Here is a 16,650-nt window from a genome sequence, read left to right on the forward strand (position 1 = left end):
GACATTGAAGAGTATCGGTCCTAGGACCGAGCCCTGCGGGACCCCACTGCCCACACCCTTCCAGGTCGAAACCGACCCATGTACCACGACTCTCTGGGTGCGACCTTCTAGCCAATTCGCCACCCACCAGACTATGTAGTCATCCAAGTCACAGCCTCTTAACTTGTTCACCAGTATGGGGTGAGATACCGTATCGAAGGCCTTCCTGAAGTCTAAGTATACGACATCAACCCCTACTCCTGTGTCCAGGCGTTTCGTAACCTGGTCATAAAAAGAGACTAGATTAGTCAGGCATGATCTACCTACTACGAACCCGTGCTGGTTTCCTCTCAGCATAATTAAGCCTGCCGGGCTCTCACAAATGTGAGGCTACACTTAGAATCATAGAAAGTAGGGTGGGAAGGGATCTCAGGAGGTCATCTAGTCCAACCCCTGCTCAAAGCAGAATCATCCCCAACTAGATCATCCCAGCCAAGGCTTTGTCTAGCTGGGTTCTGAAAACCTCCAAGGATGGAGCTTCCACCAGCTTTCTGGGTAAACTTATAGCATCATACTAGGCAGGCAAGGTTCTTTGAGTAGATGTGATATCTTTTATTAGACCAACTGACTGGTTGGAAAAAAGGTTCTTGACAAGCTTCCAGGCGCAGATCTCCAATGATTTCCTTTTTCACAGACAGCCTCTTTTCTACTTTGTATTCTATTGCTGTAATGTCTCCCTTTGACCTTTTCCCCCCTGCTTTCTTCCTCCTCCCTTACCTGCTTTACCTTTTGTCTTTCTAATTTCTACGTATTTACATTCTCACTGACATCCTGCCACACTTTTAGCTTCTCTCACTCCTTGGAGTCTCAGACCAGCAGAGACTCCCTATGCCTGAAGAAGAGTGCTGCACTCGAAAGCTTGCCAAGAACTTTTTTCCTGAACTACTCAGTTGGTCTACTAAACGATATCACATCTACTCAAAGAACCTTGCCTGCCTATGTCCATAGACCAACACGGCTACAACCAAAAACTCAGTAGCATCATACTACAAACTTTTCTATAAATGGGTTGTCCTAGACCTATTCACATGCAGGGTTGAGGCTTTATCTTGCATCTTCCTTAGTAACCTGGAAGAAGTGTGAAGAGCAAATTAGTGAGATTCCCTGGAATGTGTTAATGAAACTCCCAAGTGATCCTGAAGTTTTGAGATGCACTAAGCCCTAGGCTGTGCATTGAAATCATACAAACAAACCTCCTGTAAATGACTTAAGACAATAGGGGACAACAAAAACAGGTTTTCAAGTACTCTATAAGAATAACCAGGGGCGTAGGTTGTAGCCATGTTGGTCTAAGAACACAGGCAGACAAGGTTCTTTGGGTGACTCTGATATCTTTTATTAGACCAACTTAAATAGTTGGGGAAAAAAATCTTAGCAAGCTTTTGGGTTTAAAAACCCTTTGTCAGGCTAAACCTGAAAGCTTGCTAACATTTTTTTTCCAACTATTTAAGTTGATCTAATAAAAGATATCAGATTCACCCAAAGAACCTTGTCTGCCATAAAAATAACCAGACTTTTCAAAAAGGTTTATCTCCCACCTGTATCCAACTCCCAACTTAAGTCTGAACCTAAGTCTATTAAACTAATTACAAGACACATGGGTTTGAAGAGGTCCATGGTAAGCAGAGTGCTAGTGAAAAGAACAGCCCCACAGATGGACCTGAGATCCTTCTTTCTATGCAGAGGTGGACTGATTGATGGAGTAAGGATTCTTCCACATATGCTTATATCACTCAGTAGAACTGCCCAATGAGTCTAAGTGGCACTTCCATTGTCATGCATGATTAGCCTACAAATGTCATTTAACCACACAGTAGGTAGGTGTGTCCTTCTACAGGGTTTTATCTTCCCCCTTGTGCTAGTAAAGTAACCAAGTCATATACCTGTAATTAATATTAGTGTTTAGTTAATTTTCTCTGCTTAAGTTAATAGTTTTATAAAAAACAATACAAAGGTGTCTATCAGGAGCAAGTACAATAAAGCCCTAGGCAACCATGAAAATTGAACAAGGAAGTGTTTGGATTTGTTTGATTCACTGCTTTGTCTTGTAAGCTAGCATGCTTTTCTCTTCTGACAATATGATGCACACAAGTATTTTAATAATTTGATGGGAAGACCTTATGTAAAGAATATTATTTGCCTTCCATAATACAAGATTGTGATTTTAGGTACACAGAAAAACAACCCCTCACATGTTATGCAATTACACTAGTACATTAATTTTAAAGGAGAGGCATGGGTCATTATTAGCAATGCTACTATGGATGATATGGGTCTGTCAGGAAAATTGCAACTTGATATACTAGCACCACATGCCTTTTAGGCAGCTAATTCTGATCTTATTTGCACAGGAATGATCCACTGAAAACATAATGATTCAAAGCAAAAATCACAATCCAGCCCAAAAATGCATTCCAGTAATTCTGGGAGAGGTGTTTTTGTGCTCCATCTTAACAGTCTGATTTCTTACAATGAATGAAAGAATGGACCTGCAAAGTATTTTTTATACCTTCTAAGGAAAATGGAACAAACTAAGGCTGATTTGATTTCTTCTAAGATATCCTTCCTGAATCTCACTGACATAGGACCTTGCAGACATAGATGTTCTGTTTGCAGCTGGTTTATTCCACTGGTTCTTGCCCTCTCTGTTAACATTGCAAATCTTCTCACCTAATGATGAACCACATACTGTTATTTTACATTCTGATTCTGCCACCTTTAGCCAGGTTGAGTTGCAGTTACATCAATGGACTTACTCGCATGTATAAACCCTAGCAACCCTCTGAGTTGGGGTTGGAGAATCAGATTTACAGGCACAAAGAGTCTGTGACCTGTAACTGGGTGAGAAGTCCAAAGCAAAATTAAAAAGCTTTCATAAACTGAAATGCATGACAGACTTTTGTTTTGTTTTTTCCCTGCCTGTGTAGTTGTAATGTTTTGGAAAAGAAATCAAATGGCTTTAATAGGAAATCTTACTGATGTAATAATACATTATCTATACTATGCAGGCATACAGTCATTAACTATGCAATTCAGACAAAATTGGCACTACAGCCCTCAATGTTAGTGTCTACTTCTTTCAAAGCTACTTGATTGCAAACCACACATGAATTCAGCTTTCAAAACTCAGAGCCCATCAGTAGTTCAACAAAAATTAGATTTTGTCAGAATGTCATGACTGTTTATTATGCTGCTTTGTTTTCCATTCCATATATTATAAAGAGGCTGCAGTTCTAAGATGGCTGTCTTTTTCCAGATCTGGATGCTGCCCATCTTGACTAATCTTATGGCTGGCCTGGAAAGCTGACATATTTGGCACAGTTCACATTCTGCTTTGTTGCGTTTCAGACCAGAAGTTCTCATTGTTTTAGAGATTTCCTCTGAGTACTTGTTTTCTTCATCTGAACAGTCCCACACTGGAATATCATCCATGTAGACAGTAAATACCTTTTTTGCATCTTAAATAGTTGTCCCTTTTCTCAGTGAAAACTGTCCAAAATGCTATAAAGACAAAATGGAAAACACATGAAACACTGTTGACTCACTTAAGTTATCAAGGCCCCAAAGCTTCAAGAAGTTTGATGTGAAAGCTGGGTATCTAACTATGCAGAACAGCTCATGGATCCATGGACTTTAGTTTTGGGATTTTCGTGATTCTAGATACCTGGGGACTTGAGCACACCTCTTATCTAGCTACATCTTCAAGTATATCCCAAGTATACACTCACTGTATTTGAATAAGTATGGTCAATATAGATTTATGCCTTCCCCCCCTGACAGAAACAATAGGCTTACATACTACTTAACTGTCCGTGAATCATCACAGTAACTCCGTTACTCTCCATTCTTTCTAATTTTGCCTGGCCTTTTGGCAGCTGCAGTTCAGATAGTCTCTGTGTGGTACTCGCACAATAGACCTTCATATTGGGCATCGTTGCAATTTTTCCCAAATTAATCCAGTTACTATGTTGGCCCTGCAGAACACAACCATATGGTAATATGTACAGCTTGCCCTTTCACTGTGTTTGTTCAATACACTGCCCTTTGCATGTCAGCACAGCCCTTGGGGATTTCAAGATAGCGCTGGCAGATAGCAGCTGCAAGAATGGCCAAACTATATCATACATCAATTTTGATATCATAGAAGTGTCAGCACTGGAGTCAGTCTTAAAATTTTGATATTTGTGGGGCACTCTGTTAAAGATTATTTTCCAACCATTTTTTTCTGAGTAATTTTTATACTCTAGGCATCTTCAAAAGTTTCTGTTGTTATTACTTCTTTCCCTGATTTGATGTAGCACACTCTGACTTACTGGCTTTTTTTCTTTTTACTTTTAGTGCATTGTTGTTTTTGATAACTGGTAATCAGGCTGGATGTACTTATGATTGCCTCTGAAACAGCTCTCTTTCATGGATATTCTATTTCTGCTTCTACCTTGCAATTATGACACCCCCGTGCTTTTCATTAGTGATTGCCCAGTTTAATTTTTCCCTAATAAAAGTCTGTGATAGTTTCCCTTTGTACAGAATTTGAGGGTTTTACTCTTAGTTTGTAATGGTGAACCTTCATGCTCTGTAATTATTTTGGTCATAAAAAATTAAAATTGAGATTACAAGATCCAAGAGAAAATATAAAAGAAAACAATTAATAATAAATCAATGGTCATATCTCTCTTTTTTCATAGCCTTCTGTTGAAAACCTCTCTCTGATGTTGATCTTTGCTCTCTTCAGGCTGATAGAACTGACCATTTCATATGGATTTTTCATAAAGTCCTGAGTTGTCTCCCCTTCATTTTGGCAGCGCTGACAACATGCCCTTTCATGTTTTATTCCTTTCAGGGATAAAATATTCAGCAAGTTTGCAGAAATGCATCATAACCATATGTATACTCTCTGCAAGGGATGTAGAATGATTTGAAAACATGTTCTGCTTTCCTTCCCAACTGCACAGATGAATAAATTAACTTGGACATTTCTTTTTATCTGTTTTGCTTTGTACTTCATTGTAGTTGTCTTAAACCTAGAAAAACTTTGATTCCTTTTTTGCTATTGTGCAATCATGACAAAACTGAATGACTTATGTAAAAATATTCATAATTATCAATGTATTGCAAGAACTGGTCACTTCCGCTAGACATCAGGAAAAAAGACCAAGTCCTCACAGCCCAAAGTTTCACATGTATCTGCTTTTTTTTTTTTGTTGAGTGTTCATGTTTTGACAGCTTGCAGCCAGTTCTGTAGAGGTTACTCTGCACTCAGTACCTCTAAAGTCAACAGCAGATGTGGGAACTCCAGCACCTTTGAAACTTTGGTAGTAAGCGAATGAGATACTGTTAAATGAGATACTGAATGAATGCATTGGTTGTGAAGATTTATCAATAGCTTAATTATCTTTGAACCTGGAAAGTACTAAATACTTTTAATATTTTTACTGTTCTATGCATTCTTTGCGGCCATGCACTCTTTCCATGTAATAAAATAACCTCCTCCCTTTGTTGATAAAACTGGAATACTAGAAATTTGAAATATGCAGGAGTAATACTCTGACCATAACTACATTGCAGGAATGAAATATGGCTTTTTGATGCCCTGTAGTAATTCCTTGCTAAAAGACTAACATTTTGCTGTAATGATTTTATAATATGGTAATTTATGTTTACTTTATTCAAAGTTTTGGATTAGACTTCATGACTCTTCCTTCTTTCCCAAGCACTCACAGGTCATCAACCAAACTGACTGAATAACTAATAACAAAATATGTATATAACAATAGTGTGTTGAAAGTCACTGCAGACATCTCAGAAAGTCAAAAGTGCTGTGCAAATTGTGAAAAGGAAAAGTGGCCCCAGCCAGGACAATCTCATTGATGGTGGGTGGACTGAAGAACTGTTCCTCCTGCTATGGACCACAATGAACAGGGAACATGTGTCCATTTCAAGAGTTCATGGAGTGGTTCATAGCCTACCCAACCTGCCCAGCAGCTGCTCTGTCTGCAGAACACAATGGGGTGAAGGGAATCTGTGGGCACCAGTGATAGTGCTGAAGGAGGTGTTGTAACAGATGCAGGAGCTGGGGTACAAACTGGGGACTGCACCCTGGTGTCCATGAGGGTGAGCAGCTGCTCAGACATCTCCTTCTGCTGCTGTTGGTCCTGCTTTCCTCATGCCCCAGGTAGGTAAGATCTTTCTGTCCTTCCTCTTCTCCTTCATATCCTGCTTCTCCTTCTCATTCTTCATGTCTAATTGTCTGTCCTGTGTCCAGAGTCATTGCATTTCTTTCAGGAGAACATCCCTGAACTCTTCCCTTTTCCCTGCTGGCAGGAGCAGATCTAGCAGTTTGAAAAGGGGGTATGGCAGAGCTCACTCACATGTGGGAGGGGGAGAGGAGTTGGGGAGACAGAGATGGGCAAGGGTGGAACCATGGCCAAGACCAGAGCTTTTGGTAGCAGAGAGCCCACTTCACATTTCCCGCACAGTTGAAAGGGGTATGAAAGCACCACCAAAGAACACACCAAATTGCTGGGTGATTTTTCTCTCAGCAAGAGACCTAATCACCTTGGTTCATCTGAAGAGGAAGGTTCTGCCAAGGTACGGAAAGAGCATATTGTGTTTTGTTTATGGCAAGAAGGAAAAGAAGCTCCCTTTTTACGTACTGAATCACAGCATGGCCAAAGTAGCTACCTATCTTCTTGGCATGCTTTTATTAGACCTGTTCAGAAATGTCTCCAAGCTACGTTACACACTAGGATAGGGGTGGCCAACCTGCAGCACATGTGCTAAAAGTGGCCCTGTCAGCTTTTGTGTGTGGCATGAGGCAAACTGAGGAGGGGGCAGCTAACGAAGCAGCAGGTAGGGCAGGGAGCAGAAAGCAGAGCAGCAGAGCAGGCAGCAGAAAGGGATCGGAGTGGCACTTAGGAAAGAGATAGGGCTTAATTTGTGGCACACCTGCCAGAAAGGTTGACCGGTATCCAGGTTATAGCCGTATTGGTCTAAAGGAAAAGGCAATCAGGACTTGTAGTAGAGATATCTTTTATTAAACCAACATTTAAAAAAAAAAATCTTTAATTGCAAGCTTTCTGGCACAAACACCCTTCATCAGGCATTGGACAAAAGATTGTAAAAGTTCTCCTGAGTAGAAATGAAAGTTCATATTTCATAGGATTTCACAGAGGAGGCAATTGATGGAAAACTCCTCTGGGGTGTCAGTTCACAGCTGGTATGATGCCTCTCACCTTCTGTGAGGACCTGGGTCAAAAAAAGGTCAACCCCCACTCCACTAGGAGATTGCACATTTGATTCATTATAAAGAATTAAGGGGGGGAAAATTAGGACCTGGTTGGGCAAGAAGCTTAATGTGCTTAGGTGTAGACTGCATAGTATTGGTTTTAATACATCATCCTGGGAATGCCTTGAAGATGTTCAAACCTGTCCCATGAAGGGTACAGCTATATAGGGTGCAAGGCTGCTAGGGCATAATAATCACACTAGCTCCCAAACCAGAAGTCGAGTGATCACATGGCACAGCGCCTGGGCAGAACAAATTAACCCACCGGCAGCTCCTCTAATGATGCTTCATTGCTTATGGATCAAGAAATCTGCATATCGTGTGTCTGTGCACAGGATTTATTCTGAGCATGTTCAGTGAGACCAGGGTAATTAGTACTATGGGAAGGCGTCTTGTCCTGTGTTAGGGATGCCATGCTCTGGAGAGAAGAGCACCTCTCTCACAAGGCAGAAAAATCTGACAGTACAGCTCTGTCAGGATGTCTACCTGTTAGAAGTCCCTGGCTGGAAAAAAGATCACTTTTTCCATGCCTGTGTTGGGGGCGTGGGGGCATCTATGTGGAGATTATAGTTTATCACCTGCTGACTAATCAGTGTATCAATGAACAGAGAGAGCTATACAGAGAACGGCCATGGGGAGGTTGCCTTGCTGATAAATTTTACCAGCCATCTTGAGTTTTTCCTGTAAAAGAATTCTTCACTCTGTAAAGCATCATACACCAAGGAGGGTGGGGACATCAACAGGATGCTGAACTAGCTTGATAACAACAGAACTGCTTTCCTGCTCTGGTCACTTCTACCCCAGGACACTAAACCACTAACGGAAGGCAGCAGGAAGATAGCCATTTTTGCTTGATACAACCACTGGAACTTATAGGACTGTCTGCAATGAACAACATTACTATTGCTGTTATATCAATGTGATGATGTTATAAAGGGAGCAGTATATACCTGGAAATATGCACTCATTGTAGCTAAGCCTAAAATCCCAATTTTGATTCTCTTCTTCAGTTATCAGTGCAAATGTAGATAGAATTAATATAAAATTGCACATTTAAAGCTTTCCCCTGACCCCTTGAAATTCATCTAGGTCAGTGGTTCTCAACTTTTGTAGATCTGAGGAACCCCTCATTAGACTTAAATTGTCTGCCTATGTTCTTAGACCAACACAGCTACAACCTACACCCCTGAATCATTAGACTTATGGCACCCATCCAGAACTTTTGTGAATTGGGCAGCAACTCATTTAATAAAACTAACTTATTTTCAGTGCTTACCTGCTTGCAGAGGGACCAGGCAGTACAGGGATAGGCAGGAACTGTCATGTAGGGACAAAGCCCAAGGCTGAACTTACCTGTTTATCTTCTCACACCTCATGGCAACTTCCAAAGAATTCTGCAACACCCCTAGGTGCCCCAGCACCCAGGCTTTAAAATCACCCATCTAGGTCAGCTGTGGGCAAAATGTGGCCTGCCAGGCCATTATCCGGCCCACGAGGCCCCTAAAAAATTTAGAAAGTTAATATTTATCTGCCCCGGGATGCCTGTCATGCGGCCTTCAATGGCTTGCCAAAACTCAGTAAGCAGCCCTCCACCCAAAATAATTGCCCACACCGATCTAGGTCATACAAGGTAGTACTAGCAGAAGGAAAGCCAGGGGAACAATGTGGCTTCTGTCTTCAGATGAAGCCAGGGTCATCATCACATAGCACAATAATTACTCAGACAACCCTGCCACTTACACTGCATTTTCCTTGCCAATATTAACAAAGATGGCAGTGGTCACTTTCCTGGCCACAGCTCCATCTGCTAGTGCTTCCTTTCTAGCCTGTACCCCAGGCCTATCACTGACTGCATCCTTAGTACATAACCTCAAGTCTAAGTAGCTCCGAGCTGATAGGGACAGCGTCTACGCAAGATGCTTACTGCACATTAGCCTAATAACACTGTGCAGTAGCAGAGCAGTTATTAACCATGCTAATAGCCTACTGTGCAGCGTTATTAGGCTAATGCACAGTAAGCATCACTAAACAACTGTGTGCTGGTGTTACTGCGCAGTAACTCTAATGAGGTAGTAACTGAATGCACAGTAACTAGAGGTACTAAACTAAATGTGCAATAACTAAGGCACATTAGTGAATGTGTGGATACACCCACACTAACCAAGCTTTTTGCCACTTATTTTTAACTAAGAAAAATCTTTTCTACAGAAACTATGCAGGTACAGGTCAACCAATTTGTATTATCTTTTATCTTCCCAAGCCCTTCTGAGAGAAGGTATGTAGGAAAACCAAATATTACTGTGAAAACAATTGTGTCCTTTCTGCTCTGCAAAGACAACACGCTTAGTTTGCAATCTATTGGTGGTATGTTGTGTCCCTTTCCTACACACAGTGTTTGTTTTGCTCATTATTTATTACTTAAACTCTTCAGGACAGGGACTGTGTCTTAAGTTTGCATGGCACCTACTACTATGCATCCACCTTGATGTTATTGGGGGCATCCCAGTGCTCCTCTAATACACTACTACCAATAAAAACAATGTCCCACGAAAAAGTCTGTTGTGGGTTGTTTGAGGAAGAAAGACCAAAAGGACAATGAAAAAGGAAAATAGGTGTAAAAACACAAATCATTTCAGTTCTGCATTCTTGTTTGGCTTACTCACATTTTTTCTTGACCTTAAATCTACACTAAAACTTCATTATAATCAGAAGTGTTAATAGGATGTGAAACTTTTCATTTCCTGCTTCTGTGACTGATTGATTGTCAGTGAAGAATAACTCTATAAACAAAACAAAATCCAAATTCTTCCCTTTCAATGAAAAGGCTGTAAATTTCAAAACTGATAACCAAACATTCCTTTTTAAAAAAAGCAACATGTACCTAAATACTCCCGGATGTCACCAAGCCTAAGAACTTAACAAGATACAAAACAAAATTGGATATTTACATAGGTAAAAAGAATTCCCACGGTTATAATACTTCATGCTGAAAGGAGAGTTTAGAAGGGATACAAAACCTTATGCTCCTTTAGGGGTAAAAGTATTTTTGGATGAAGCTGAAGACCTTCTTGAGGAATAGATTATCCCCCAGATGCTTTGGGGGAAAGTGGGGTTTCTTCTACCTTCCCCTGAATGACCACCTTGAGAGAGTTCACTGTCAAATAGTGGAAGCTCAATTGGCTCAATCACAGGAGCCGATTCAAAAGAGCAATACCTGTATTGCTCACTTGAACCCATGCAACTGTTGACTCCAAGGTGTATGAAATCTGAGCTAAAACACAGTCCAGTTTCTCTAGGGAAAGAATGTCTTGATTTCGTAGCAGTGTAAAGGAATATTCAATAGCCTGATCAGGTGAATGGTACATGGAAAGCAAAGCAGCTAAGCACTGCTCTGGATTGCTCCTGGTGTGAGTACAGACACTGGAAACTGTGGTACATATACCTGAAATCCATATCTGTACAACAGCATTTAAGAGGCTGGAAGAGAGGGTCAAGTAAAGAGCTATATCCAGTGCTGGAGGGTTTTGATTAAAAGCTTTGAGCATGTCTGTCACAAAGCAAAAGATGCCAACTGCAAGTCTGGCAACTCTCCATCCATATGCCCCTACTACAGGGAGCCCAGCTGTTTGGTCAATGCAGAATCTATTGTCATTCACACCAGACCCTCAAGCTGGGATGTTCTATTTTTTAGACTGGGAGTAGGGGAACAAGGGACAGCAGAGAAGAAACTCAGTAGAGGAGGTCAGGAATGGACTTTGGACTGGGACAAGCCATATGGCCAAATAAGCTACCACAAATGGCTATAAGGAAGAAACAGCAGCAGCTTCACTCACAATACAGTGTGCTGGGGTAGGACTAGGATATGGGAAGTCAAGATACGACCTGCAGGCCCCTGCCCCTGCCTCATCCACTGCCACATGGCAGGGGGAGGAGGATCCTGCAACATATGGCTTGTGCGCAGCTCCCAGCTGTGCTCAAGCTGGACAACTCTGATCTAAACCAAAGCCACTGGCCAAGGGGTCAGGAGCATTATAGCTGTAGCTATAATGGACCGGGGCATGGCTGGTCACCAAACTAAAGCCATGAACCAGTGGATGTCACAAGAAAGAGGTCTGGACCAGAGCCAGGAAAAGGGCAGAGGTGGGGAAACAGCTGCCAAGTACAGAGCAGAGGAATCTAGATTTGAATCTGAAACAGAATCATCATCATGCAAGGTACCAGGAAGCTAAGAAACAACTGGCAGAAACCAGGAACTGGGAAACTAGGAATCAACAGCCAGGAACCAGAAAACTAAGAGTCAGAAGCCCAAGGCTGGGAAGAGACAGTTATTTTGTTGAGTAACCAACCAGGCCCTGAAGGGCTGCTATATATAAGCAGGCAGTCACACCCAGGGAAGTAACTAGGGCTAGCCAGAAGTTGTGAGCTGACTGGCTGGGAGGCTCATTTACATGACTAGGGTCAGCTGGGGGCTATTCAGCCTGTCTGTTGCCTCAGCTTCTGGTAGTACCCACCTCCCTAGGACATCCTCCAACAGTCAGGGTCAGATTTCTGAGATTTCTGGGCTGGCCAGGCCAGGCAAAGTCTGTGCAGCTCTGGGTGGGCTATGGAAGCTGTCAGAGGAATAGGTTTTGAGTGGTTGCCAAAGTTGGGTCACAAGCCCAGACCAGATGATTGTGAAGGACCAGACCAAGACATAGGCAGTCACCCTGTGGAAATGGATTGGGAGGGCCTGCAAAGCTCTGGTGGGAAGCTACTCAACTACTGAGAAACAACCAGGACATGGGCAATTGGGGCTTTGCCCCAGGGCAACAGTCAGCAACCTTTTTAAGGCTGCAGGCTGAAGTGACAGAGCTACTGCCTCGGCCACTGCTTTTCCCCACAACTGCCCCTACCAACATTTCACCCTGCAGTACTATGGAAAAATCATTGCTGCCAAAGTCCCCCAACACTAAATACCACTGAAGCGCCCTGTCTGTGGGCCAAAACAAATGGCTCTATGGGCTGGATCTGGCCCATGGAACATAGGTTACCAACCCCTGCCCTGGAGGATCACAACCCAGGGAATCAGGACAGACGAGGTCAGGAAAGCAAGGGTCTAGACCAAAGATAGGCAACCCCCGGCACACATGACAATGGCACCGGGGGGCGGCTCCACCCCACTTGCGCTGTGCCTGGTGCGCAGGGACGCCGAGCCCAGAGCCAGGAGCCCCCCCCGAGCCCAGCATCTTGCCCCGGCCAGGCGGCATCCCCACCACCCCAGGGGCCACCGGGTGCCCCCACCCTCTACAGTTCGAGCTGGTGGGACCCCAAGGCAGCCCCTGCTTCTCACCTGGCCCCCACTCTCCTCTGGCTGCAACCTTCCCAAGGGCCAAGGCACCTCCCCCCACACCTGCTTCTCCCCACACCACCTGGACCCTGCCCCAAGTGGCCGACCCAGGCGTTTGATGCCCCAGCGCTGCCCCCACCCGGGTGGGACAGGGTACTTGTCTGCCTGAGCCCCTGCAGAGGGCTGCTGCGCTGGAGGCTCCTGGGGGCTCCCACAGCTGGTTCCTTGCACCAGGGGCAGCTCTGCCCCGTCACACTGTGCCTGGTACACATCATGCCCGGTACACAGGGAGGCCGAGCCCAGAGCTGGGAAGCCCCTGAGCCTGGTGTTCTGCCCCGGCCAGGTGGCGTCCCCTTGTGGGCAGGGTGGCTTCGGTGCCCATCCCCATGGAGCTGCACGGGCTGGGCCAAGCCAGGCCCCACCTCAGGTGCTGCTGGGCACTCCAGCCCACCCACTGTGGCCCAAGTCTGTAGAGTCCTGGGCCAGCCCCCGCTCACTGCCTGGCCCCTACTCTCCTCTGGTTGCCTCCTTCCCAAGGGCCTGACCGGACCAGCCCACCTGCAGCACCTCCCCCTGTGCCACCTGGAATCTGCCCCAAGTGCCCAGCACCCCAATGCTGCCCCCACCCAGGTGGGATGGAGTGTCTGTCTGCCTGAGCCCCTGCCGGGCCCTCCCTCCAAGCCCTGGGCCTGGGCTACCCCCACTCCAGGACCGCTGGGGAGGCCCTGGTGGCTGCTGCTTCCCTCTGCCCTGGACCAGCGAGCCTGAGCCACAGCCAGTAGCAGTGGGAGATATGGACAGTAAAGGACACACCCTCTTTGTTTTTCCATCTTTTCTCTCTTCTCTGCAGAGCCCCTGAGCTGCACAGAGCTCGGTGCTTCACTCCGTGGCTGTAGGGACAGCAAACTGAAACTCCTCGGAGGAGTTTTAATTTGCTATGCCCCAACTCATTTAAGGCCTATTACGCTGCTGAATTTCCTACAGCAGCTGGAATTAATGTGTAATACGCCGCTGAGGTGTACAAACACCAACACCATTAAAGCGGTGCAAAAGCATTTAGCCTGGTTTAAAGTGTTATGCACACATCCCTCATTTCATCTACACATGGCCTAATAATATTCTGGGAACCAGAATACGGCCACCCCTGCCATGCTGGTTATTGCTTCCATGCCTCCCTATACAAAATCTTGAATCTGCCCATAAGGGGACCAAACCCTACGAGGAGAGACTAGAGAACCTGGACCTTTTCAGCCTCCGCAAGAGAAGGTTGAGAGGCGACCTTGTGGCTGCCTATAAGTTCATCACGGGGGCACAGAAGGGAATTGGTGAGGTTTTATTCACTAAGGCGCCCCCAGGGGTTACAAGAAATAATGGCCACAAGCTAGCAGAGAGCAGATTTAGACTGGACATTAGGAAGAACTTCTTCACAGTTCAAGTGGCCAAGGTCTGGAACGGGCTCCCAAGGGAGGTGGTGCTCTCCCCTACCCTGGGGGTCTTCAAGAGGAGGTTGGATATGCATCTGGCTGGGGTCATCTAGACCCAGCACTCTTTCCTGCCTATGCAGGGGGTCGGACTCGATGATCTATTGAGGTCCCTTCTGACCCTAACATCTATGAATCTATGAATAAGCTTGGATGGTCACCTGAAAAGGCATGCAACAGCCCCAAAATAAAGCAGGCCCCAAGCTAAAACTCAAGGATGCAGTGTTAATATATAATTTAGAACAGGTAGGTGACTCTGTTAATGTAACTGCAAACCATTCAGATATTGGTTGGAACATACAACTAACTGCCTCTCAAGTTTACTTCTGGAGCTCATTGCACTCTTCGCCTGAACATGGAACATTTCAGAAGACAAAATCCCCAGGTGGTTTGGTGATCAGATGTTGTTGCCTGTTGGTGTCCTTTTAAAATAAATTACATCAATACATACAGGTGCCTGTTTTATATTTCTACTTATTATCTTTCCTACTCTCAGTGCTGTAGCAAGTGGGTGGTGAACGGGGTGACTGCCCCAGGTACCAAAGCAAAGGAGCACCAACAGGTGCTGCCCAGCTGGGGTGGGGCACAAGACAGAGCTGTGAGTTGCTCATCTGGGGGGGAGAGGGGCGCAGGGATGGGGGAAGCATGGCTCCCACGCTATGTCCACTCCCAGGCAAGCATGGGGGCGGATGTGTGCCCCCCAGATCTGTGCATGGTCAAGGGCAGACTGCCGCTGCGGGCTTTGCCCCAGGTGCCAAATTTTGTTGCTATGGCACTGCCTAATCTGCTCAGTGAATCTGAATTATGAGCCAGATCATTCCAGTTTTATCATTTGATCTGTGCCAAATTGTGATTTACCTAGAGAATATCCTTATGGCAGTTACAATTGTACATGGTGATTCACAATTTATATTGCTATAACACTAGCTAACATATGATATTCTCCCTCAGCAGTGTCTATGTGTAGTAGATAAGCTGTGTGCGCATACAGTAGTTCCGTATTTCTTTCTTTTACTCCCTGTACCAGTGGTTATTGCTGACACTGCTGTTTTAAAGACTGATAGAAATGAAATGTGACTTGCTGCAACTAGTTTTCTTTAGCTTTAGTAGACATATATTAAGTTGTACTTGCCTTGATTGCAAAAAACATTAAACATACACATTACTATGACTATTGAAATGTTCAAATGTCAGTGTTTCAGATGAACAATCAATAGCATGCTATTAGGCTCATCATACTGCCGTTATGCGTCATTAAAATGTATTTAAAAGCTTTTAACATAAATGGAAGTTGAGAAGAATAATGAGACACTTTGAGGACATGCAGAGTACTTAAAAGGCAATAAAAACAAAAGAGAAACTTTGGAGGTAGTAGGAAAGAACGGCCTGCAAAGCATTCACTGGGTGTGTAGAGCACTTAGAAACATCAAACAAACAAGAAAGACTGTGTGAGGGTAGCAGTAGCATGCAGTGGAGGTGAGCCAACAGTGGAGGAAAACAAAGTAATAAAACATTTTTAAAGATACTTTTACAAATGGGCCTAAGAAACTTGAGGTCATCTTCTCTTTGTTTGTTCTATAAATACCACACCACAATACTAAGTAATGCAGCTAAAAATACCATGCATACTTTACTTTCTTGCAGAAAAGGATCAGATTAGGTCTTAAAAGCCTGAATAAAAATTAGGTAGGCAAGGTTCTTTGGGTAGATGTGATATGTTTTATTAGACCAACATGAGTAGCTGGAACAAAGTTCTTTGCAAGCTTTCGGGCACAAGTACCTGAAAATCGATTTGAGACTCCCTATCCCTGAAGAAGGGTACTTGTGCCCAAAAGTTTGCAAAGAACTCTGATCCAGCTACTCAACTGGTCTAATAAAAGATATCACATCTACCCAAAGAACCTTGCCTGTCTATGTCCTTAGAACAACATGGCTACAACCCTAACCCTGCAACATGATGATTAAGAAATACTGTTTCTGAGCCTCTTGCAAGTGACAATTCATCTTACTCAAAATAGACGGAATTTGTGATAAAGGGTCTGCTATCAGATGATGTAAACTTTCTCCTCTGCCTAAAATAGTGGGATACTAATCAGGAGAAGTTTGTGGTTTAATATTTAAGCAAAATATAAACACTGAAAAAGTGAATCATTCTTCTGATAAAGAGAACAGGCTGGGAACAAGTGACTCTGTAGCCTAGTGCTTAGGGCAATACTTCTCAACCTTTTCAGTCATGAGACACACCTCCAAACTTTTGTGAATTGAGGACACCCCATTTAAAAAATTAATTTATTATGGTGCTTATTTCCTTGCAGAAGGGCCATACAGTGGAAATGGGGCAGGAAGGTTCCAGGCAGGGAAGAACCTAAGCTGTGCTTACCTCTTATCACCTCCTACCTCACTTACCTGTTTATTTTCTCATCATGAGATATGAAGAGCACTCTTCTAAAGATCTCCTGGGACCCCAGGGCCCCTTGGCATGCCAGTTGAGAACCACTGGTTTAGGAAGATCACCTTGG

The 16,650-nt window shown here is 44.0% G+C and overlaps 1 long non-coding RNA gene across 1 annotated transcript; it reads right to left on the minus strand.

The window, feature by feature from the left end:
* Window positions 1-1,919: 1,919 nt before the first annotated feature.
* On the minus strand, window positions 1,920-15,863 carry LOC132247766 (uncharacterized). The gene is made up of 2 exons (XR_009459169.1): window positions 3,839-15,863; window positions 1,920-3,540 (listed from the first exon to the last, which is right to left on the minus strand). It is a non-coding gene; the product is annotated as an uncharacterized LOC132247766 (long non-coding RNA).
* Between the last annotated feature and the right edge of the window lie 787 nt (window positions 15,864-16,650).

The sequence above is a fragment of the Alligator mississippiensis genome, chromosome 1 (genome assembly GCF_030867095.1).
Source record: "Alligator mississippiensis isolate rAllMis1 chromosome 1, rAllMis1, whole genome shotgun sequence".
NCBI lineage: Eukaryota > Metazoa > Chordata > Crocodylia > Alligatoridae > Alligator > Alligator mississippiensis.